At 35.2% G+C, this 26,561-nt stretch overlaps 2 pseudogenes; one reads left to right on the forward strand and one right to left on the reverse strand.

The window, feature by feature from the left end:
- The first annotated feature begins 14,095 nt into the window (after window positions 1-14,095).
- On the forward strand, window positions 14,096-17,294 carry LOC133179282 (uncharacterized; annotated as a pseudogene).
- A 1,513-nt stretch (window positions 17,295-18,807) lies between these two features.
- LOC133179439 (putative nuclease HARBI1) lies at window positions 18,808-22,595 on the reverse strand (annotated as a pseudogene).
- Between the last annotated feature and the right edge of the window lie 3,966 nt (window positions 22,596-26,561).

A 26,561-nucleotide genomic window follows, 5' to 3' on the forward strand; every position in this document is an offset into this window, starting at 1 on the left:
CAAACGTTCTGCTGGTGAAATTGAATTCCTCATTAACGTGTCCCGCTTCTTTATAAATGGGGATACTATGTCCAGAAGATCATCAAAATCTGCCATATATCTATTCGCAGATTTCTAGAAAATTTAAAAATAGTGATTAGTTCTTTAACATGAGCATGAATGCACTAGAGTGGTCCCTCCTCCCGATCCATTGTCTGACCCATGGCCTTCCTCTAATCTTCTTCGCTGGTACAGCAGTGAGTACAAATGAAATTGTCAAAATGCACATTAAAATAACTATCTTCCTCTTTTCCTGCTTCTATGTTGACAAAAAAACTGTACTTCTTCAGTACAAAGGGGCGTTTCGTTTGTTTAAATAGCAATAGAGTGGAATGTAAACCTGTTTGACCCTGTAGACATGTAAGGAATATATTACAAAAATTGTATACGACAAGTTGTATACTACATGTATTACTGTGTAAACCGGCCTTTAGTTTGCGGGGAAAGGTATATATATTTCAATCACTTTCCTTAATTATTTGGGTGTGTTCTTCATCATATTAAGGATTGAAAACACTGACAAAGACTTTCAATACATATTTACTTTAGGGTTGTAGATTGACTAAAAATATTAAGCGCATTTGCTTATATTTCTTCAAATGTAGATTTAATATTTCATGTCAATTAAAGAAAAAGGAATTTAATTTTGATTAATATTTATAACTATTGTTCAGTTAATAAAATCTATAAACGAAGATGTTTGAAGAAGTATTTTTGTGGTTTTCCATATTCTCGATATGACCATGAATCCCTAAAAATGGCTGAAAATTATAGACGCAGTGTATAATTATCATTCTCAATTGCATCGGCTGCACTACGTGCTTAAAAATTAGTAAGGTGTTCGTCGTCCGACCGTTTGTCTCAGGCCTCGAAGTGACCTCTAAAATTTAGGCGCCAGCAGACTTCTTATAAAAAAAAATTAAGTCGCCAATGCAAATTTCAAGTTGCCAGGGAAATTTTTCTCAAGCACTAACTTTAAGAAGACAAAATAGGCACCGTGATGGGTAGTCATGGGAAAGTGGTGTCTACTGTCTAGGGCTCCTTTCACTTTTGAAAGTGGAGGGACATAAGAGAATCTTTGTAATCCCACCAAAAAAACATTGCTAAAAATGTTTATACTTCCGGAATTCAACGATCGCCAAGTCAATTTAAAATGGTCGCCAATTTGTCGGACCTGTAGAGATATTTAATGCGCTAATCAAAATTTTCAAGCGCCATGGCGACTTCATTACTAGTAGTTGCAAATTAGATCCCCGAGTCTGTAAACAATTTTTTTTTTCAGAATGCTACTCCTCTTTCAGTTATAATCCAGTTTCAGTAAGACTTGGTACACTAGTAGACTAAACTAAGATTCATAATTCTTAGAATCAGTGGTTGATTTCGACAAAGGTATCGCCATGGTTACTAAAAATAGATATTTGTTTTAATTTTTTTCAAAACACAACTCTTCCTACAGTTTTAACTGATTTCACAAAACTTGGTACACAAGTAAACTTACCTAAGATAAATAATTCTCTATGTCGGTTTTTGTTTATGACAAACGGTTTTGGCATTAATACAAAAAATAAATTTAAAGTTTCTCATTAATTCCTATTAATGGACTTGCTTAGATAAAATGATTTTATTCTTTTTTTTTTAATTTCAACAATGTGGCAATTTGTTAGTATAAGAAGCAAATTCTACAAAAATCTTTCAAAACATTACTCATCCTACAATTTTGGTCGGATTTCACTTAGACATGAGTATACACAATTAAAGCTAATTTCTCTTCAGAGACTTCTGGTTATAGAAACAGGAGCTTAAAAAATTATGGAAACTTATTGTGACATTTCTCCAATGGGTGTAAATGCAAGTTTTTATATGATGGAAGTCGTGTCTCATAATTACTGCATTTTGAGCTTCAGAGCAAATTCATGTGTACCTTTTTATTGACCCCGCTTTCACTGAAAGTGGGGGATATTAATTTCGGTCTGTCTGTCCGTCCGCTTGTGTTTCTGTCTGTATCTAACACTTTCGTTTCCTCGTAATATCTCGAGAAGCTTTTGCAATGAAATTTTACATAACAACTCTCTTTGGCCTAAAGAAGACCCGTATTGATTTCGAGGCCAAAAGGTCAAGGTCATAAATTTTGTCTGTTTTACACTTTCGTTTCCGTGCGATATCTCGAGAAGCCTTTAAGCTTTTGCAATGAAATTTAATACCACACCTCCCCATGGCTTTGGGAAGATCCTTATCGATTTTGCGGTCAAAAGGTTAAAGATCAAGGTTGTAGATTCATACGTTCTGTCTGTGTGAAACACTTTCGTTTCCGGGTGGTATCTCAATAAGCTTTTAAGCTTTTGTAAAGGAATTTTATACCATAACTCCTTATGGCCCGAGTCGCCCCTCTCAAAGTGTCGCGCCCGTTTTTTTTTTATTTTGGTCATTTTGATTTCTTCATAAGTCAATTGAAACTTTGTTGGCATCGATCACGCTCAGTTTTTGCATATAAAACAGGTTGTCAGCGGACTTTATATTCTAATAGAATCGTTTAGTAAAGGCTAAATTAGATACCCTGTGTTGTCCGTAAACTTTTGACAATATCGAACGTAAATATAAACATGTGATCTTCTGTCGAGCGCCTCGTTGGTCTAGTGGTATGCTATGAAAGGTCCCAGGTTCAAATCCCAGACGATCCCATACTTTTATTTTATTTTTTTTTTCAGATTTACTAAATGATAGTATTCAAATTAAGAAATGAAAAATTTATGACGTCTGGCGTGTACACACTTTCTCATAAAATGATTATTACAGTACGATAAATACTTATATGAAAAGAATCTTCTGTACACATTTTAAATAATAAGTAATCAAATCTATATATCCATATTGGCATTTTTTATTTGCTTTAGTATATACATTTAAAAACTTCAAATCCAGGGGGTGGGTCCCCCCTTCAGGTCTGGCATGCTCTTCTTTTTTTCCTTAAGCGGGGGACACAAATTCTCTGAATTAGCTTGTAATTATGTTCCCCAAACGAAGTTTGGGAACATATTGTTTTTACTTTCTCTTTTCAAAATTTCTTCTCTGGTACTGTTTTGTCCGCGAGTGTTCTCGGAAACTACTCATCCGATTGAGATGAAACCTTTTTAGAGTTAATAGGCATGTTGTGTAGATGTGCGGAACGAAGGTCATTTTGCGCACTCATGCATGCACATGCGTGCGATGAGTGAAATGACTGATATACTTAATATAGCCATTACTTTTACATTTCTTGATGAATTGCTTTGAAACTCAGAATATCAAGATACCTTAGGATAGTCTAGACAAGATGACATGGTTAAATTAGCATGAGCCCACGCGCATGCACGTGCGCTTCACTTTGATTAGCTGATACAAAAATGTCAACAACTTCCTCGTTTTTTGACAAAATACTTTGAAATTCTAAAATATACATCTGTAAGTATATCTTATAAGGTTGTACAACATATCATATAGAAAATTTCTTGAAAACATTCGCAAGCAGGTGTGCTGCAATCTGATTGGCTGAAACTTTACATATTAAATGGCTATAACTCTCTTGGTTATCAACAAAACAGGATAAAATTCATAATGTAGATAGGCACATTGGGCTCCTACATTATGATACTATCAAAATTGAATGCAACGTCATGCATGCACGTGTGCTGATTTCTGATTGGCTAATACTTAAATGGTTATATCTTTTTTATTTGTCAATGAAATTCTTTGATATTTCAAACACAAATGTATATATTGTGAGACACTATAAGAAAAATCATGTGAAAAATGTAGAAAACGTGTGCAAGCACATGCGCTGAAAATTGATTAATACCCATATGGCTATATTACGGAGTAGTTTTCCAATAAAATACCCTTAAAATTAAAGTGTCCATCTATATTACAAAAGAATTCTCTAATTCTTGTAGGGAATGGGGCATCATAAGGGATTGGGGAGCCGTTTGGGGAACATCTGTAACGGTTTCCGTTACAATTAGCACTAGTTATTATTATTTTGGATAAAAATGCTCAAGCTTGAAGATTTCTTCTAAAACACAGGCTTTTTCGTTCACTAAAAAATCAATATGGAAGCATGTTGATCCTTACAGTAAATTTTAAGTATCGCATAACGATATTCACAATATATACGAGAAGTGGTAAATCAGATGTGGATACTAAAAAAACTCGAAGGAACTTACTGAAAATTTGAAATCACAAAATTTAATCAAAATCAATAATAAAAACTTTTGAACACTCTATACAACCCTTTCCCCATGATAATTTATAGTCCAGACCTTTAGACATCTGCTTTTTCAGTAAAAATGGAACTCATAACTCTACTTACCTTGCCAATAGTCATTTGTAAAATTATTTTTTTTTTAAATTCTGATTATGCACACAAGTCTCTAAGTAGATATTAATAAGATGCTCGAGTTTCCGATGGACAAGGGTCAGAGAAGAATGAGTGTTCTTTAACGTCTCATTCGAGAATTTTTCACTCATATACAGACGTCACTATATGTCGATGAAGGGCTTCAAATTTAGACCAGTCCTATACTCGGCACTCAGGGCCATTGAGCAGGGAGGGTTCGTTATCGTGCCAACGCCTTCTGCGACCTCGGTTTTTAAGGTTTCATCCTAAAGACCCGTGGCTTTCAGTACTTGAAGTGCTCTGCTTGGCGAAGAACAGTCACTACCTATATTTACGTCTTATGTTTGACGCGTCGCGGCAAACGAGAATCGAGCTCGGGCCTTCAGATCACGAAGCGAGCGCCCTACAAATAGGTTATCGTGATCACTGGGCAGAGGAGATTTTCTAAGTATATATAAAATTCACAATTTTGAATGAGGCACCCTTGCTCATAATAACTATATTTAGTTTGTTTACTTAATACCAAGGGGGTCGCCCGCGTGACGCAGTGGTTAGAGGGTTCGCTCTTGAGTCGCGGAGTTGATCCTTACGTCGCGGGTTCGAATCCCACTGTGGGACGTGGAGACCGGTCCTTCGAATAAGAGCGTATAAAACCGAGGTCCCGTGTCGCAGTACATGTAGGTAGTGGCACGAAAAAGATCTGTCACTGCTCAATGGCCAAGAGTGCCGAGTATAGGTAGAAATTTGCAGCTCTCCACCGCCAAGTGGGGGCGTCTCCATATGAGTGAAAAATTCTCGAGAGGGACGTTAAACAATCATAAATCAGAGGAGAAATTTTTTCAAAGCAGAAATTCATTTTAATATATAATAACTAATCCCCCCGGAACCTCTGATCCAGGGGCCACAGCTATCACAATTTCGGAAGAGGCATCTTTCCTCGTCATAATACTTAATACCCAGAAGCAAAGGAAAAGATTTTCAAAGAAATAATGCACTTTCACTATATGATCATTAGAGCCCCGCCCTAACATCAGAACCCCTGACCCAGGGGCCATGAAATTCACAATTTTGGAAGAGGCACCCTTTCTATGTACTTTGTTCATCGGCTTAATGCCCATGAGCAGAGGAGAACATTTTCAAAGAATTAATGCATTTTCAATAAATAATCACTAGAGCCCAGCCCTAACACCAGAACCCCTGACCCAGGGACCCTGAAATTCACAATTTTGGAAGAGGGAAACTATGTTCTTAGTTCATCGGCTTAACACCCTGAAGCAGGTCATAACATAATCAAGATTAAGCAATGACGTTTGCTCTCCCAAGTGTAAACCTGTATCTTTACCGACTTTAGTTCCATAAAGATAACATAACTATGAAATATACATTCTGAATAAACAACAAAAAAGGTTTGATATAGAGGCACAACACTGCCCCATCCACTCAGGGTTTGGTCTCCAAACTAGTACGTCGGACCGACTTCTACTGAAAGTCTTATAAGATAATATCTAATAAAAATAACATTAATTCTTGTCGTTTAATTTATTTCTTACTGCTCCATGATCGGGAGGTCGTGAGTTCGAATCTCGGCCGCGACTGACCCAAGTCGATAAAAAATCGGTAGCAACTGTTCCTTCGCCATGCGCTCAGCACTTTGAAGTGAAAGTTGCGGGTCCTTCGGATGAGATCTTAAAAACCGAGGCCCCGTGTCACGGCAGGCGTTGGCACGATAAAGATCCCTCACTGCTCAAAGGCCCTGAGTGCCGAGTAAAGGTCAAAATTTGAAGCCCTTCACCGGTATATGGTGACGTCTCTATCTGAGTGAAAAATTCTCGAATGGGACGTAAATCAATATACAATCAATCAATCAATATTTCTTACTGCCTTCTATTGTTTTCTCTTTACATATATCCACAAATTCTTCTTCAATTCATTCAAGTCACTTGTTACTTTCATGCCTGGCATAACGGAAAATTCTTTTAGTTCTCTTGAAGGAAGCTGTATAACACCAGCAGGGCTGCCTGGCTCACTCCTGGCAGCAGAACTCTTGGTTGATGATGAGCTGGAAGAACTCAAAGTTCGTCCCCGAGGAGAGGGAACTTTCCTCTTCCTGGAATGAGAGGGAGTGGGACTAATCCTCCCCGTGGCGTTTATGCTCACCTCTCGCTCCCTGGACCGGCCTCGGACCATAGGTTGGGGATCCTGATGTATTGATCAATTTCTTGGAAATATCTCTCAAGGCCATCTGCTCGCCTCATAACTTCCATTCTCTGTGGGACGTGGAGACCGGTCCTTCGGATGAGACTGTATAAACCGAGGTCCCGTGTCGCAGTAGGTGCTGGCACGAAAAAGATCCCTCACTTCTCAATGGCCGTAAGTGCCGTGTATAGGACAAAATTTGCAGCTCTCCATCGGCAAGTAGTGGCGTCTCCATATGAGTGAAAAATTCTCGAGAAGGATGTTAAAAAACAAACAAACTTCCATTCTCCTTTGTGCCGACCCTCTTGTGTTGCAAGAAGGATGGTTTTCCTTCATAAGAAAAATTAGATTACATGCTGTACATACATAGATGTAAGCAGAGTGCTGCTCGATAAGGTGGCGCCTAGCCAAATATCGACGGTCAAAGATTTGGTTGTCTGGACATATCGCACACTTAAATTGGCTAAACATTCTGAAATAAAGATAAGAAACATCTTACATCTAAAGCTTACAATACTGTATCCAACTTGTATATTCAACAAAACACATTCACAGAATGTAGAATAGGTTGGCAACAGCACAAGTTCCTTTTTATCATTTCTTTACATTTAAAACTTCTCATGTCTAATAATCTAAACTGGCATAAGTCTCAAATAAACTATATCTAAAAGATTCACACTATTGCATGCATATGTAGTAAATCTACCATTATTATATATTTCTATATCTGAATTTCACACACTAGTTCAAATATTATTTCATAATTAAACAAGCATCAATTCAAACTTACACTTCTTATCAATTATTATCACATTACAAAACTATATCACTGCTGACCACTAAGAATATGGGTTTCACTTTCAGATGACACAACTCGTTAGTTTGCTCTTGACAATGGTCATAAATTTTCAGTTCGTATGCTACCTATCATTTTCCGCTCTCCTAATATAAATTTTTCGCAGTCAATCTACAAAAATAAAATTTCATTTCTATATGATGAGTTCTTGGGGGCGCCTACCCAATTAATGAAGTTCACGGTACCGTACATGCTCTAACATTCCTTGTAAATCATTGTAGGCCAAAGGCTCATGAGAGGGATGCACCCCTACATTGTACCTCTACTGGGACAATAAATCTATCCATAGCTTTTAGTTTCCCAATTTCCAAAAAATTACTGGAGGCTCAAGGCTCATGAGGGGGATGCACCCGTATATGGTACCTCTGTTGGAGCGATTACACTTCATTCTCTGATTCCTAATTTCACACTTGTATTTCCATTAAATTATCGGAGGCCACAGGCTCATGAGGGAGATGCGCCCGTACAGTGTACCTCTACTAGAATGATAAGACTACTAAACATTGAAATTGTCATTTAATCAGATTTTACCGGATCCGTGGGATAATTCACCCTAACTATGAAAATCCACTTCATTAGCGTTCACATATACATTTGTATCCTTCTTTGATACATCCTCTTTCAACATCAGTAATATTTCATTCCTATCAATTAGACAAAGTATCAACTACAATAAAAAATAACACATAACTACAAATATTGGATATCTGTTTTAATCAATACAGCAGTTAAGCGTACTTAAAGGGTCCTCTTCTGACCTTTTTGTTGACTAAACCACTTAGATGGATTATCTCCCTTATCAGGAGCTAGCCTATTGAAAAACACTACGTTGGGGGGTGGGTGGGTGGGGGCTTTCCTGGGTTTTTCTTGTATTTTGTATGTAATATCAATCCTTCTTTCAGTAATAATATAAGAACGAAGCCATTTTCGAACCAATTTTCTACACTGGCCCTGTCTAATTTGTGGACAATAGTTCCATACAGGATCTCCCACATTAGAGGCACTGGTAGATATTTTCCTATTTTTTATATTTCCAGCTAATAAAGCTAATTTCTCTCTAGCAAGAGAATGGATTTTATCCATCTTCTCTTGTAATTTTTTAGCATAGACAGACATGTTATTTTCTCTATATTCAGGTTCTGGTCGACCCATAACTATGTCCAAGGGTAATTTTATCTCTCTCCCTAGCATCATCAACCTTGGAGACATCCGACATGCCAGTAGCTTCATGAATTGAACTTGTGTATGCCATCATCAACAGAGGAATATGCACATCCCAGTCTGTCTGGTTCTTCGAATTAAAAGATAAAAGCATATTCTTTAAAGTTCTGTTCATTCGTTCAATCATTCCATCTGATTGTGGATTGTAAGGAGGAGTTCTAGTTTTGGTAACACCCTGTAATTTACAAATTTCTTTAAATACTATATAGGAATTCAAATGTCTGAGAATCTCATTTGGTACACCTAACACACATATAAATCGTACAACAAGAACCTTAGCTACTGTCTAACTTCCATGTCTTTAATCGGGTAAGCATCAACCCATTTGGTAATCTCCAGTTAACAGGATATGCTTATTTCCAGAGTTACTGCGTGATAGCCCTGACATGATGTCTAATGCGATACGTTCCACTGGACAACCTGATGTGTACATTTTTAAGGGAGCTTTATTTATTTTACTGGGGCCTTTACTTTTGGCACAGGTAGCATAACTCTAAGTGCTTCATGTCTCACTTCATTCCATACCAGAAAAATCTTTTTTATCCTTTTCAAAGGTTTTCTTAGATTCCAAATGACCAGCTGTTTCTGAACAATGTAGCTGTTCAAAGACTGTTTAAAGTCCCTCTCGAGAATTTTTCACTCATATGGAGACGCCACCACTTGCCGGTGGAGTGCTGCAAATTTTGTCCTTTTCTCGGCACTTACGGCCATTGAGCACTGAGGGATCTTTTTCGTGCCACGAACTACTGCGACACGGGACTCGGTTTATACAGTCTCATCCGAAGGACCGGTCTCCACGTCCCACAGTGGGAATCGAACCCGCAACGTAAGGATCAACTCCTTACTTCGCGACTCTAGAGCAGACGCTCTAACCACTGCGCCACGCGGGCGACAAGACTACAGGTAGTTAAACTATAGGAAGGACTAAATGCCACTCTTCATTTTTAAGGTTTTCATTTTCCAACTTTCTTTATACATGTAATACACCATCCTTCCAATGAAGAGTTTCCCAGATGTGGTAATAATGCTCAGGGCTCGAAATAATTGATGGCCCGCTGGTCTGGGGCGAGTGAATTTTCAATCTAGGCTAGTATATTGCAGAGGACATGTGCCCTTTGGGTCAGCATTTTTTTTATGCATAATAAAATTCATTCACAGTAGGGCTAGTTAACGTGACAGGGTTGTGTGTCCCAACTTCTACTGTTTCTTGTTTTGTTAAGTTGTACTTCTAAGTATTACAATATAAAAAAATACTATTATTATCATGGTTTTGGGCCAGTCTTTTTAAAATCTACTGGCCCAGTGGGACAGTGAAAGTACTCAACTGACCATGCAGTAAAAATTTAAGGCGTTAGCCCGAGTGACCAGTAAACAAAAATAATTATTTCTAGCCCTGATGCTTAACATTTAAACTACAAGGAGATTCTTCAGACCAATCAAGCTTTTCGCCTGCTACCTTCCATTGATATACACAATTTTAATGTAGGGATCTTTGGATTGAAGTTTTACTAATTGTTCTCAACTGAATACATCTGTATTTGTAGAGTTTGCTGTCACTACTTGGACTGAGGAAATTAAGACTCTCGATTTTGTGTCACTTTATTATAGTCAGAGACAGAAGAGTCATCTAATACACGTGTACTAGTATTTGCACTAACAATTTCTTGTTCCATGTATTGGTAATGTAGCAAAATAAACATGGGCGATAACTCGAACTCTTGTGTTTTTTTCTACGAACAATCCAGAGAGTTCCTAATGTCAACATGGCATGTAAATTTGAAGCGAGGAAAAACGTTGAGAAAATGAGTTGAATTTCTTATTTAGGTGGATTAATTTTTAGTTTAACAGGCATATATACAATCTCAAAAAGGTTTGTTATGAGTAATTATGTAGTTATGTTCAACGCAACTCCTGTATTCTTCAAAATCATTTCGGAGCGGATACGCTCCGATTTGCTACATTGCAAGTATATGGGACGTATTCTAACTATGGTGAGGGACAGTTAGATTATTCTAACTACTTGTATACCTGTCGGAAAAAAAAAAAACATGATGACCTTTCCACTCCAGAGGCTTGCATAAATGTTTTACCACCTTTCCCCCAGTGATGGACCACACATAGAATCATGTTTACCAAGGTACACCCGGTAGTCATTCGTATAGCCACTTGGTACACACATCATCCATATCGAAAAGGGAACATTTCAAAGAATAATGTGTACGGAACTGTTCTTATTATACATTTATATATAGTACAAATTATTACAGAATTTCGAAGAAAAATGTAACGCAAATTATTACATCAAATTGTTACATAATGATTTTCTAATCTATTATTAATTTTTCTTTTAAAGGGATTTCACAGACATGTACATGCTAAAATGATAAGAAACTCGTCAAAATACCCTGACCCATAAAATCAATTGTGTTCAGTTTTATTTTATATTCACTGAGATTTTCAAAGCAATTCGGACCATGGATTTATACATTAAATTTATTACAAAGTGGAAAAGAAAAAAAAATGATAATCTTTTTTTAAACATGATCTACGAAAAATGCTAAGTATATCTTCAGCATATGGTTTTCCTGGTGTGTACTGCCGGGCATAATGGTGTCCTTTGTACCTAAAAGCATGAAAAATGACATACCTAAATAATTTAAATATAGATAATCATAAAAAGCTAATAACTAAGTATAGAATGCATGAAGAATAAGAGAATTATCATAAAATGTCACAGCCTATACGTTATCATGCTTTGACACTTCCCTGGTTTGTAAACCTTCTTGAAGTTGTCTCTCGTCATGTGGATAAGTGACCTGATTTTATGAAGTCTGAAACATAACAAAACATAACAAACATAACAAACGTGTTACAAGTTATTAAGAATGTGTTCATTGAATTAGGGGGTGGCCATGAAGCCCTCTAGAATGCAGTTATTTCAAAAGTTGCTGAACTCGGAAATTTTGAATCATTTTTTCAAAATGGGGTGCAAATTTAATGCACACTCTCCCCAAAAAATTTGACAAGCAAAAAAAACGTTATAGATTTCACAAAGTATCGCATATCGGTGCTCATTTAAAAAAAAAAATGAAGTATTCCTTACAATGGGGGTTCAAATCCCGCTTGAGGGGAATCTAAACTTTAAAAATAAGTCTTTCTTAGGTGTAAATGATGACATTTCATCCTCTAAAAAGAACTATACATGAACTGTTTTCAAATGTTGTACTTTTTCAAGAATTTATTTTTTTTTCAGCATTTTGATTTATTTATATATTTACTTATTTTAGTTGTTTTATTTCCACGACAGTCTTAACAACTATATACAAATTACAGAGATAAACAAACGTGAAGTTAGAAAAAAAAATCTCCAAAAAATCTTTTCTTAAAACTGGGAATTCAAAAATACCCCTATAGTTTTTACTGCATGGATGGTTATTTCTTGCAAATTAAAATTTGGGGAAAAAACGTAAAATAATTTTTTGTTTTATTTTAGTATTTTTTTTTCAAAGTGCATTAAACATTTTTTACGAGGAAAAAAGGGGGGAATTACATACCTCTCATAAATCGCTAAACTCCTTTCCCAACCGTGAAAACCTATCTCTTAACAGGTGTACATGTTTTCTAGTGGGAGGGGGGATCCAATGTCATATATTGTTTGCTTAAATATATACATTTCATAACTATGCAAATTTCACTACAGACAATCATCTTCCTCTAGATCCGCGCATGCTTTTCTTTTTTTAAGCAGGGGACACAAATTCTCTGACTTAGCTTTTTAGCAATATTTTCATAATGGCTTGCTGATTTGTTACAGGCTGAAAGTGATCCCCAGTCCAGTTCGAGGTATGATGGAAATTTCTAATCTTTTGATCTGCCCCTCCTTTGCTGGTTTAAGATGTGTTCAAGTCCTAAAACTGCTACAGCTGATAAAGTTGGATTTTGATTGATTGTATGTTTTACGTCCCGTTCGAGAATGTTTCACTCATATAGAGACGTCACCATGTACCAGTGAAGGACTTGAAATTCAGACCTTCATTCGGCACTCAGGGCAATTGAGCAGTGAGAGTTCTTTATCGTGCCAACGCCTACCGTGACACGGGACCTTGTTTTGATTTTAAGGTCTCATCCGAAAGACTATCACTCCAAAGTGCCGAGCGCATGGCGAAGAAACAGTTGCTACCTATTTTTTTTTATCGACTTAGGTCAGTCGTGGCCATAATAAAATTATTCCTTAAATACATTATGAGATCTCATAAAATATTAGATTTAGAATCCTGCGGTAATTATAAGAATAGTGCTTACACGCCATTTAGGCCTCAATTGAGTTATCCGTCCTTATATCACTAGTATCTTGCATTAAACAACATAGCAGTCATATATTATACATCTATACTTATAAATTAATAAATTTTGCAAATAAACTCCGAAACGGGTGCATCAGAGTTCTTACTTACTCCTCTTACAATTATATACAAGATGATTTCCGTAAACTATATTTAGATTTCACTCGCATAGTAAGTGTCGTACATTAAATTAAAAGTCTACTTTTATTTTCTATAAACAGCCATGAAATAGCAAAAACGTGAGTATGGTGGCGTTTCCGATTGGCGGATCTAAGTAACTGGCAGTTTTTAATGAAACTGATAACAAGCAATCGTTTATTTATTTCATAAAACGTCTTTTTAACATCGGGCTCGATGCTATCTGATGTTCTAGAAGCTTCCATCAATATTAAGATCGGCGAATGACGAAAATAATTTGTACATTTCCCTTTTTAATCGGTTATCACACCTTATTTCTTTTATATCATTTAAATCAAGTTTTGATTGAATAATAAAGTGATGACGTTTTATGAAAACGGGGGGCTTATAAACAAGTAAAATGCAATCACATTAATCATGTTAATTAATTGTCATTAATATTTTTTATGATTTTACTAATACATCTGAATTTTAATTTTTGAGGTTAAATCTATAAACTAAAAAAAGCATTGAAAATTTACTGGAAGTTCTTTTTTATCGTACAATATACTGATATATACATGTACCATGTGGATCTCCAATACTTTGTAATTGGAGAGAGTTATTAAAATGTAGACATGGTTGATTGAAAACAAATTAGTTTACTTGGATAATGTCATAAATCCATTTCTATTCCAATTACAAATTATAGGAGATACTTTTATTATAATTAACACATGAGAGCTATCATAAATGTTTTAAGTATACATTTACTTTTTGAATCCACTTTATCCTTTTAAAGGAATATTCAAGACTTAATAGGATATATATTCAGAATGTCATACTTCCAACCTACGTAATCACGCAGAATGTACAGAACAGTCAATTAACGTAAGAAATATAAAATACTTGGTCACTTTTTTGAAATTTAAGGGTATGAAAACATGATAGAGGATGAGGTTTGTTGAGTCCTCTGCATCTTTGACCGCCCATATATTGCTTATACATGTATTACAAGAGTTATTTTGTTTATCCTGCAAAATAGCTTAAATACATTTGACCTCTAAAATGCTGTTTCCCACAAAGTCAGGCACACCTCTTTATGCATAGTTGCATGATATATAGTTTGACATCTGAAATACCAATGAATATTAATTAACATTTCCAATTCTTACAATTTTTACCAATAAGAAAACATTTGTTTCTGGTGAACTATACATGAAAATCCTTGCTACATCCTAATACCATACTTGAAATCAAAACTTACTTGTAATTCTTTCTTTTTTTTAAATGACAGTTGAATATAGCATAATTTGGAACAACTCTTCAGGTAAATAATGTAAATATAAAATATTGATTTAATTATTAAATTTCATAAGATAGATAAGTACAAAATTTCATGTCGGCATATTTATCATGAAGTGCATTAGCATTTCATGAAATATGCCAGCATGAAATTTTGTAGCTCATTTACTTAAGAAAAAATTAAATTTCTTCAATGAATAAACTTTATTCCAAAGAAAATTAATTTAATCATGTAACAGTTATTGTTTTAATAATGTACGAGTCTCAGTGTAAACAAATGATAAAAAAGATTAGTACTTCACATAATTTGCATGAAGATATTAATTTCAGTCAACATAGTAGTAAGTTGCCTTGTGTGTGCGGTGTGCCTTGTGTGTGCTCAGATGGCCACATTTGCTGGATGTGCCTCATATGGAATCAGCAAACTTAAATGATTTGTTTGAATTTTTATATTTGCAAGAAGAAGAAAAGCTTAAACTTTTAAATTTTTTTCACAAAAGAGTAGGCTGGAAATATTTTTTTACAGTGTCTTTTATTATATTTTTATATATACTTTTGAACCTTAAATAAACAACACTGGAGTTGTACTATTTTTCTTCACAACAAACTAATTTCACCAAAGTAGAGTGAAATTAAAATAAATATATTATCAAAATACTTTTCATTACAGTGAGCTATCTAGACTAACATTTATTCTCTTTAAAACATTTTAAAAATATAACAAAAATTAACAACAAGAACAACAAGAAGATGTGTTTGTTAAACAACAATGCCCCTGTATGGCATATGTATACTTTGTGGACAGATGGATGGATAGGGCAAAAACTTTATGCCCCTAATCATTATGGAGGCATAAAAAAAGAAATGCACTAGAGTATGATGGAAAAAGTTACATTGAATGATACCGATAAACATATTTTCATTTGCACGCAATATTTGACATGTTTTAACAATTTAGTTTGTAATATGAGAGATGGGGAAGTTGCTGGTAGTTATACAATTTTGAATTTATTCTTTTCACTTTTATCCAAAGTAACAATTTTTTGTTTAACTTTTCTTTACTTTCATCTGCCTTTCTGCTCTCTGCTTCTCTTTTCTTTCCTTTTCAACTAACTTTATTCTCTTGCTTTCAATTATCTCTTCACTTGTCAATAGCCGATGTGAAGTAAGTGATTTGCTTTTAACATTCTTTGACTTTTTGGATTCTGCAGGAGGAATTGCAAAGATGCTTTCAACTTCTGCATCCCAGGCAGATGGTTGTGGATCTTCCTCTTTGAGGACCAGGCTCCGGGGCCATAAAACTTAGCCAGCCCACTTTTGAGATCAATCTAAAAATCTCAGATTCCGGGCTTAACTTAGACCGTCTCACTTTTAGTGTGCCATAAAGGGAGACTGAGCTCATTTTAAATTTTCTCACTTGAGACAGAAACTGAGACCAAAACCAAGCGGGATATTGAATGAATTGTGGGATATTGTTTACATATGACAATGCCACGCCCACTAGGTATTGCGCAATCTTTTTAAGAAATAAGTATTATCAAACTTTTCTTTGTTTTTTGTTTTCTTTTCATAAGAATTTAATTGTTACGTCATTTTGACCATTCTGACGTAATTTACGTTACCTCCAGCGTCCGTTCTTGCAAAACGTAAATATGGCCGAGGAGGACATATCATTTTTACACATTTTTACACATGTACATAAAGAAATATAATTATGTATTGGTTAATTCCATTTAAACTCAAGTGTGCCAAATCCTTATCATTCTCTGCAACAATTTTACATACATTTTTATTCAAAATTTCCAGAAAGATGATTAAGCTCAAAAATATGTACAATAATTAATTGTCAATTTATTGCGGAAATTTAATCTTTATAGCAAGGGAGTCTTTAAAAAAAGGACAGTGAAACAAACCAAGAAGCAATGGTCTAATTTGAAACAAAGAGGCAATTTAATTAGTTAAAATTTTAAAAGATATCTTACACAGTTTTAAGATATTGCTACCTCATTCAAGTTTAAGAATGCATGGTTATATAAATGTAATAATTAAAAATTCAATAATTATGTTTATAATCCTTCTATATGTTCATTTAATGATTAATATTAATTATATTCTATTATGTGCTTAATATGTGCTTCAATTTCAAAAACACAGTCTTAAAACTATTTTGATCAATTTATGATATGTTTGAACAACAAAGAAAATAAACAGTGCTGGCAGATACCCAGCAACATGAGGAGGTCCAAAGCCCCCATCACCTTCACCTATGGATGAAGCAATGTTGTCCTTCCTTTCAGGAAGACCCTCATTAGAGGGTATAGATGGAGTATTTGACACTCCAGCCACTGAAACAGGTAAAAAAAAAAGTTCCAAGATGCATTTAGTACCTATCTGAAAATTTAAAATAAGACAAACTCCAAATAATATTCTATTAATGTTTGAACGACTGTAATTTATTTGAGGAAATATACATTTTGATTTTATTTCAGTTGAGCAGCCAGTTCTGCAGAGTGAACCAAGGCCCTCAAAACCTGTCTGTTCAACTCTGGGTACAGTGAATGGCTCCTATCTCCCTTCCACAAGTTTGACAGCTGGATCAGGAAAGAAGAAAAGGACAAGGGACACAGACACCATCCATCTGGAAGTCCTTGAGACTGAGAAAGAGAAAATAAAATTAGAAATGGATTATATTAAGCTGAAGATGCAGAAAGTTTCATCAGAAATAGAGTTGATAGAATTAAAAAAGAACACTCTTAAATCATGCAATTTCTCCCTACCTTCATCATCACAGTTTTCTGAATTCTACCCTCAAGATTTTTACAAGCAGATTACAAATTATTTTACATAGAATATTATTATACCCCCTGCAAATGGATTTTTTTTTGGGGGGGGGGGGGGTAGGAATCACCATGTCCGTCTGTCTGTCCAAGTGATCATGTCTGTAACTTTGTAATGGAGGTACACAAGAGGCTCATACCTGGTATAAAAAGATTGCTTGTGACTTGTTGGTGTGTTATGACTTTGACCCAGGTCATTTGATCAAGTTCAAGGTCACTTTTAGAAAAATATATAAATTCCTGTTCTTACCATATCATGTAATGGAGAGCATTAGAAGCTCATACTTAGTACAATTCTCTTTTCTGCTTGAACTTTCAGTAAGGCGTGACATTCTCGGCCATACATAATTAGCGTTTCTCAAATGGTGACCTAGATTCTCATTGGTTAAGAAATTAATAACATTAGCAACTTTAGACTGTTGTTGACAAATGATGAGATGACATAAGCCACACCTCTTTACTGTAAGAAACGATGTCATTAGTTCCTTGCGTCACTCGTTGAAATCTGTACTATTTTTATCCCATGTGTATTAATGGATGAAAAGCTGTGTAAATTTCAGTATTGATGAGCTAATCTGGCAACCAATGAGAATCTAGGTCACTATTTGAGAGATGCTAAGTATGTATATCCGAGAACCTCATGCTTTACTGAAAGTTCAAGCAAAAATTGTATAATCACAAAGATTGCTTTACTTGAGGGTAGGTATGGAACTTAACCCAAGATTATTCCAGCATCTTCAATTACAACACTGACATGACAAAAATTATCATCAGAACCCCCCCCCCCAACTTCATGGCATTCAAATGATTTTTTTTTGTGCCCCCTTTAAAAAAAGTTTGTTACAAAACCATACAGCGTAGGATGCTTTAAGAATAATCATAAGACTTATGACTAACATGGCCTTGCTTTCTGAAAGATTTTTTTTCCTGTATTGATCAAATTTTACAAAATGCATGTTTTAAACATGCATTTTGCAAAATTTGATTCCCAATTTCAACTCCATAGTAGCTATTTTTTGTTTGTGGGTATATGTACATATCTATGCAAAATATTCATGAGAAAATACATAAGAATATTTATATTTTTCATTAATGCTTTAGCATTGATTGCACATATGTGAATATGACAGCAAAAATTTGATGCTCTTATCAGTGTATATTACAGTGTATATGTATTTGCCATTAAGTTGGCTATTTCTGTAGAAAGAGATGTCTGTATTATTTATGATCCAGAAAAAATATAAATACCTTCAAATTGATTCAGATGCTACACTTTTGTATTTATATTTAAAATCGCAATCCAATTAATCATCTCCATGCACCCACAGAGTCTGCATATAGCTAGCTCTCTCCTCCAAAAAGGGAGGAGATCATACATTTTGGCCATGATTTGCAATTTACTCAAATTAAGGGATGCAGTAACACACCTTTACAATCATCAAATTTTAAGTTGGAAAATCATATTCACTGCAAATAGTACATTGTTTAATTGCAAATACTAGAAGTGCCAATTTATGGTTATACCTAAAAATAATTGTGGGCAATGTGATCCCGTACTGTCTTGCCGTCAGCACCCATGGCACCAGGATCCACCCAGTCCTCTTCTTCTTCCAACAGAGGGTTTTGTATAATATCGCCCCGAATAATTCCAATGTTGTGCAGGACGCAACAGGCAACAACTGCAACACATGCCCTCTCAGGTGTAAGTCAAAGTTCAGTATGTAGACAGGAAAATCGACGTTTTAAGATCCCAAAAGTTTGTTCAATAAGAACACGTGTCCTGCAGTGTGCATTGTTATAGCGCTGCATAAAATCTGCTGCAGGATTCAGGTATGGGGTCATCAGGTAGGTCTTTAAGGCATATCCTGAATCCCCCAAAAGAAGACCTTGAATGTGTCCTTAAACAAATACATAAAGGAGTTTTAAAAGTATAGAGTACATTGTGTCATATATGTCTTGAAATTGTTCTGCTACTTCAGCTAGCTTTGCATAAAGCAAATTAAATTGTAAGTTTTAAATTAGTGAAACATACTATGTTTTGGAAAAAGAATGCACCTTATTTTTTAATTAACAATTTATTTAAAAAAAAAATACAAATAAATATCAGATGTCTATTTTATAACATGCTTAAGGAAAACCAACTCAATTGGAACATCATTAACAAAAAATAGGTCCTAAAATATCAATGCAGGCATCCATTTTTTGTTTGTATTATCTGTCCTTAATTGGGTTTAAATTGATATAGCAAAAATATTTTTGTCATGAAAATGATTAAATTAGGTATCCTATCAGGATATAGGTTTAGGTTTTGTGTCTCGTGATCAAGCCTACCATTTGTCATGAGCATTTTCACGAAAAGTAGGAGCATTACAAATGTTGAATGTATCTCTATTAAATACCGAAGTGGGTCATAGACAAAAGACAGATGGACACATGAATGAATCCCCTTTTTAATGGATTTCTTTTAGTTTTCTCAACATAATGAGAAGAAATACAATTTAGTAATTGGTTATTAAGAGGTCCAACACAATCTCTTCATTTAGCAATATATATAGCTTGAGTTGCTAAGTATGCTATTCAAAATAGCATGATGAAGCTATTCCAATATGGTTTTTCACATCTAACAGTTTAATATGCTTTGTTTAAAATAACAAATAGAAAAATAGAAAAAAGTTGCAAGGTTTGTGAATACCCATATGGATTATTATATTTTCATGATTTTTACATGCAGAACAGTTCAAAGTTGAAACTTTTCACATTGCTCCAAAGTGCGACTTTTTTCACATACTGAAAAAAATGAACTTTAAAGAAAAAAATAGTCTAAAATTTCTAAATCAAGCAATTTTGAATTGCTAACAAGCTATTTAGCTAAACCAAGAGATTGTGCTAGATTTGCTTTATGGACAAAATGATAACAAACTATCCTACCATTCTCAAACTCTCTGCAGATAGCAGATTCTCTAAAGATTCTAGAATCATGCACAGATCCTGGCCATTTGGCTACAACATTTGTAATTAGCAACTTTGGTCCGCATATCATCTGAAATTAAATGATCAATTCATTATAAGGCATGGACTGTTCAATATAAAATATAAGACCCTATAATATTGTTCATTAATAATCTCTAAATTGTGTAAAAAAAAAATGGGTAAGACATAACCATGATAACATATATTGCTCAGAGTTTTCCATTAGAGAGAAAATTAGAGTATCAAATATTGATATTAAATAAATATTTATATTTGTAGAATATGAAAAAGCAGGCAAATAGCAACTTTCCAAATAGTCATGTTATTATTTTCAATTTTACGAACATAATTCATCTATCGATAGCAAACAAAGACCTTAATAACCTAATGTTATTTATATCTCAGATGTATGGTGGCATATTTCTGCCCCCCCCCCCCTTGTCAGATAATTTTGTCAAATCTTTTTGTTGTCTTGTCAGTTAATTATGTCAACTTGTCAGATCTTTTTGTTAACTTGTCACTTATTCACCATGTTCATATGTTTAGAAATTCAATATGAAAATGTGTCCATGCCCAGTTTAGGCCATCACTTGACAATTTAACATATTTTTCTGACAAGTCAACATAAAGATCTGACAAGTCAACATAAAGATCTGACAAGTTAATATATTATCTGACAAGTTGACATAATTTTCTGACAAGTCAACATGATATTCTACTAGTCAACATCATTATCTGACAAGTTGACATAACATCTGATAAGCCAACTTGTCAGAAAATTATGTCAACTTGTCAGATAATGATATCGACTTGTCAGAAAAATATATATACTTGTCAGAAAATTATGTCGACTTCTCAGATATTATGATGACAAGTAGGTATGTCAGCTAGTACGTGGCTTTAAAATGTTGTAATAACAAAATACCAAGTTTCTGGTCTTGGTGTTTTTTATCTGACAAGTTGACATAAATATCTGACAAGTCAACATATACATCTGACAAGTTGACGTAAACATCTGACAAGTTGACGTAAACCTCTGACTAGTGATGACAGAAATATGCCACAAATTTGATAGTAAAAAAATATATTTTAAGGTTTTGCAGTAAGTGAAGTGGAGGAGGATTGATCCCTGTATGCACGTATGGTCAGACTTGAACTGACACTCTTTCCATGCACATTCTGAAAGTGACTAATACCACAGAGATGTTAAGGACATACCTCTGTAGCAGATATATATATATAGTGACTGGGGAAAATTAAGATGACTTGTTTCAGTGGGGGAAAAATGAAAATCTAATATTTTATACAGGTTACATCAGAACAAATATATATATATTTAATTATTAAAATGCACCTCAACAGGATGCCACTTCCTGAAGTTATTTTTTTTAAAATCACATTTCTAAATTACCTGAACATTTAGCGAATGAAAACCTTTTCTGTTAATGAAGTCTCCTTCATTCTCACTGGGTGCCTTGATTTTAATCTGCGTCCCGTCAACACAGCCAACAACATTTGGAAATCCTTTAAAAATATTGTACTCAAATAAAACAAATACCCCAATTTCACATTTTTCTTCTTTCTTGTTTCTTTCTTTACAACACGGTCACTGACACATGTTCATTTTGTTTGTAAACAAAGGGGAGGTAAATCGTGAATATTTACGTGTTACCTTAGATGTTTAGAAAACTGCCATATAGTATCACTTATACATAGAACAAAGCAAAGTTTAACAATGACCGATATATATTGTTTGAAAATATATATTTTTATTTTGGAATACATTATACATTTATGGACTTCAGTCTAAATAGTCGATATTATACTGTAGAAACATGTACATAGGAACGAATTACCCCGTAACCGTATTATTGACTGACAAAATGAAAGTAGAAAAGATGCGTATGAAACCAACCTGCAATATCGAAAAACTTTTTCTTGAAAGTTGAGGTGTCTGCAGGGAAACTAATGTATGTACCGACCATGTTCGCCAACAAGCGACAAACATAGCGAGCAGCGCGTCCAGTCGTTGATTTGGCAATGCCCAAGGATTCTCCCACAAGGATGTAAAAAGGTCCCGTGGCAAGGAACCTCAGTGCTGCAAGAACCTGTAATAAAGGGGAGAGCGCCAGGTTCCTCTCTGTTGGATGGTTAAGGTCGTTGTATAACATGCCGCCAAGGAATAAAATGGTCTGCGGTCGAAAGCGAAAGCGAGAAAATACCTCCTCCTCCTCCATATCCTCCAAAGGGTTCGACCGATCACGGAAAACTCGTGGTTTAGGTGCCTTCCTCCTTCGCTGTATGATTTTATAAAGGTTCAATCTTGCCCCATAAGACGCCATATTGAAAGTGAGCAAAAATCTTCGAAGTTAGACACATTTATACTTGTCTTAAATTTTGAGCTCAAAAGTGAAACCAAACTAAGAAAGTGAGACTGAGACAGGAATTTTTTATGGCACACCTAACTTGAGACTGAGACCAAAATCTGAGACCGTCTCAAATTCTGATCTCAAAAGTGAGCTGGCTAAGTTTTATGGCCCCGGAGCCAGATTACCATTCCCTAAAGAGGTGAGGAGGGAAAAACATCAGGCAGAGGAATACCAATGTCAGGAGCATCAGCACCAACCTCAGGATGAATTGCAGCAGCATCTGCAAGGAGAGACAGATTAAGGTCAGAATTGGAGTCTTCAAAAGAAGCTGGAGTGCTTGTGGGTATGATAGGCTCAAAAGAAGCTGGAGTGCTTGTGGGTATGATAGGCTCTGTCACAAGGTACAAGATTCCTCAGGTACTGCTGGCAAATCTGAAGAAGAAGGAAATGGGATGGAAGGGGTATCTTGTGGTGTGTCATAAGCAAGAGAAGGAGCAAAGGCACTCTCTGGGATGGCAGATGGATTTGGTGGCCATATTCCCGTTGCCTTGAAACCATTGACAATATTGTCTTTGGTGAAGGCTGCGGTACAGGCTGTGCTAAATACCTGGGCCATGTTGTCTTGTTGATGACAAGGTCTGGATGCTGAGTCAGCAAGTTGGTACAGGCTTTGTCATAAGCACGAGAAAATGGTCCAAAGACGCACTTATCCAAAGGCTGAAGATGGTGAGATCTGTGGGGAGGCATGGCCAGAATGATGATGTTTTCTCTGACTGCCTCCTGAAGAAGATCCAAGACTTCATGGGAAGAGTGGGAGTCAAGAATCAACAGTTGTGGACGTTTAGGACCAACGTTTTGGAGAAATACCTGTGAAAACTACATATGTCCCAGGATGTCACACTTCCAGGCCCTTTCCTGATAGGTCCACAGAGTGCCAGCTGGAGAGTCCAACGTGGAAAAACTATCCAGGCACCGTGGTGTCTTCCCTTTAACAATACACATTGGTGGTAGGACACCACCCACAGCATTGACACAGGCAAGAATGCTAATATTCTCCTTGGAGTTGCCTGTCCTCCCTGGAATGGACCTGGCTCACTTCCTGGCAACAACAGAGGTTGGACGGTGTTCAAACTGTTTTCCCGTTTCATCCATGTTCCCGATCACATCAGGAGTAAGGTTGTTGTTGGAAATAAGTACCAGCAGATCAGAAAAATAATTAGAGACAACCACTCTGTTCATCATTCTGGGGCGCATAGTGGACAGAGGCTCCGGCTTCCGTATTGAAATCTCAGGATGCCGTGAATGAAATCCCCTCCACCAATCATCACTGGGGATGTTGTTTTTGAAGACATTCAAGTTAAGAGACTTGCATAACCTTAAAACCTTCAAAATGAGTTGTTCTTTGGAGATGCCAAAGCCCATTTCAGCAGCTCTTATGCAGGCCTCCACTATCTGATTTTCCACATCCCGTGGAAGTGCAGTTTTTCTGCCTGCCCTGATCCCGTCACCATTGTCAACAACATCGCCATTCACCCTATTCAAAACTGTGTCTTGGGAACTCCAAGAGTATCACAGGCTTTCCTGTAAGACATCTGGCCTAGTCTAATTGCCTCAACTGCCTTTTCCAAATTTTCCTCAGAGTAATTTTTGTAAATTTTGGGAGTCTTTTTAGGCATTGTTAACTGCAAATTTTATTAGTATTATGTAATATGTTGTGTTATGATATGAGTTCATATTTGCATATCGACCATTATTTATTTATAATTATTTCATTTATATCTATATGTGTGTGTGTGTCTGTGTGTGTGTGTACACTAGTTAGTATTTTAAAATATTTTTATTCATATTCTTAACACATTGTATATCAATTTTTTTAGATGTTACATTACTTACAAGTAATATATATTTAATTAATTATATAAGTATGAATTTAAAACAATTTTTTAAAGAATTTTTCAAAGATGTCTCAACCCTCTATGAATTATTGATATTTTTAGATGATGTCTGTGAAAATTTAAGGACATATGCAACAAAGTTTGAACTTTATTGTCTTTTTTCCAAGGAGTTGAAGAGTTCCAATACTTAAAGTAACTGTCATGGTTGGAAACCCATGGCTGATTACGCTTTGTTCCTCTCTCCTGGATGAGAAACTGTGTGCTACATTTTAATGTCTATATATGCTGTTGAACACTTCTTCTAACACAAGTTTGGATAAACAATACATCTAAAATATATGTATAGTAATTTTTGTATATTTTTCTTTTAATAATACAAGAATTTTCATCAATTGATATCTTTTCAAAACCCCTGGTAATGCATGCTGATTTTTTGTATACGAACATCTGATGACACTATAATCTTAAATTGAGAATAACAGAATTTAAATAAGATTTTCAAGGTTTGTACCAATACTTTGTGAAATGAACAGAGTTTGTACCCTCAAGTGGTAGTCATTACCCCCCCCCCCCCACCTCTGATGGCTAAAGGTGAATTAATGATATGTCATGATGTACAGATATTAATGATATTTAACTTTTTGCACAGAATGAGAATAGGATTGTCTTTTTTTTTTTCATTTTGTAAGGCCATCAGATCTAAGCAAAATCTGGGTTCTTGGTTGATAGGAGATACTTTTTACAAAAAGTCAGGAAGTAATGTGTTCACTGTCTAATGAGAATGTTATCAACAATTCTAAATTTATCTTCAATTTTGGAGAGAAAAAAAAATTCCTCCCTCCTTGGTCTGAGCTTTTCAGATCAAAATATGTCTATTATCTGTCGTTGATGTTGTTGGCATAATTGTTGTCATAAAAACTTTTTACAATTTCATCTTCTCCAGAGCCACTGGGCCAATTTCAACCAAATTTGACACAGGGTATCCTTGGGTAAAGGATTCAACTTTGTTCAAATTAAGGACCACATCCTCTTATAAGGGGGAGATAATTGAGAAATGGTAAAAAAAATTGAGTGGAGCCATTTAAAAAAAAAATCAGAACTACCCAGACAGACATAATGAAAATTGTGTGAAAGCTTCCTGACATAGTGTAAATTTAAGTTTGTTCAAATCATGACCCCAGGGGCTAGGAAAAAAGAATCTGGTAATGAAGAAAAAGAAGGACCGTACATGCTAAGAAGAGCATGGTTCATGGGCCTCTAGTTTAATGGGATTTTTTTTATTATTATTATGATTAACAAGCCCCACCTTGCCTGGTCTCTTAGCCATTTTTCCCTTCACATCCAACAGTTTTGTTTACAGAAAATTAATATTTGTGTACATTTTCTTTTATTGTTACATATAAGAGATATTAAAATTTATCAGGTTGACATTTGTATTCTTTCTTATTTAAACTATGAAAGTGAGAGGGTGGAGACAAACCTTAATTTTATTATTCAGGTGCAAACAATACAATATTAATAACAATTGCAAGAAAAACAAGAATTAGTTTCTCAGGAACTGTATAAAAATGAACTTTAAAGGAAGAGTTGCTCAATTTTTTTTTAATTTAAGAGAATAAAAAAACTGAGCCGCCCCCTTTTCAAGTAGAGATAAAAAAAGATAACTCTAATTTACATGTATTAGAAAAATGAAAAAGGCTGCTAGTCGCAATTTATTTAATTTTTTTTTCCTCCTGGACTGGGTTGCTCAAAACACTGGTTAATTTTGACCACTGGTTAAATTAGCCGATGGTTAAATTCTATATCCACTGGCCAACTAACCACTGGTCAAATATCTGTTGCTCAAAATAAAATTAGCCCCTGGTTAGTTAACCATAGGTTAAATGATTTAACCAGTGGTTAGTATCCCACAATGCATTACATTTGTCCACTTGTCAACCAAAAAAAAATGGCTACCAAGGTAAATATCATATGATTGAAACGTGAGAAGTTATAATGTTACAACTGTTATTGAAGAAGTGGAGAAACACCTATAGATGTAACA

Source organism: Saccostrea echinata, unplaced genomic scaffold, assembly GCF_033153115.1.
Source record: "Saccostrea echinata isolate AGI-Se365-2 ecotype Australia unplaced genomic scaffold, CSIRO_AGI_Sech_v1 ptg000004l, whole genome shotgun sequence".
NCBI classification, from domain to species: domain Eukaryota; kingdom Metazoa; phylum Mollusca; class Bivalvia; order Ostreida; family Ostreidae; genus Saccostrea; species Saccostrea echinata.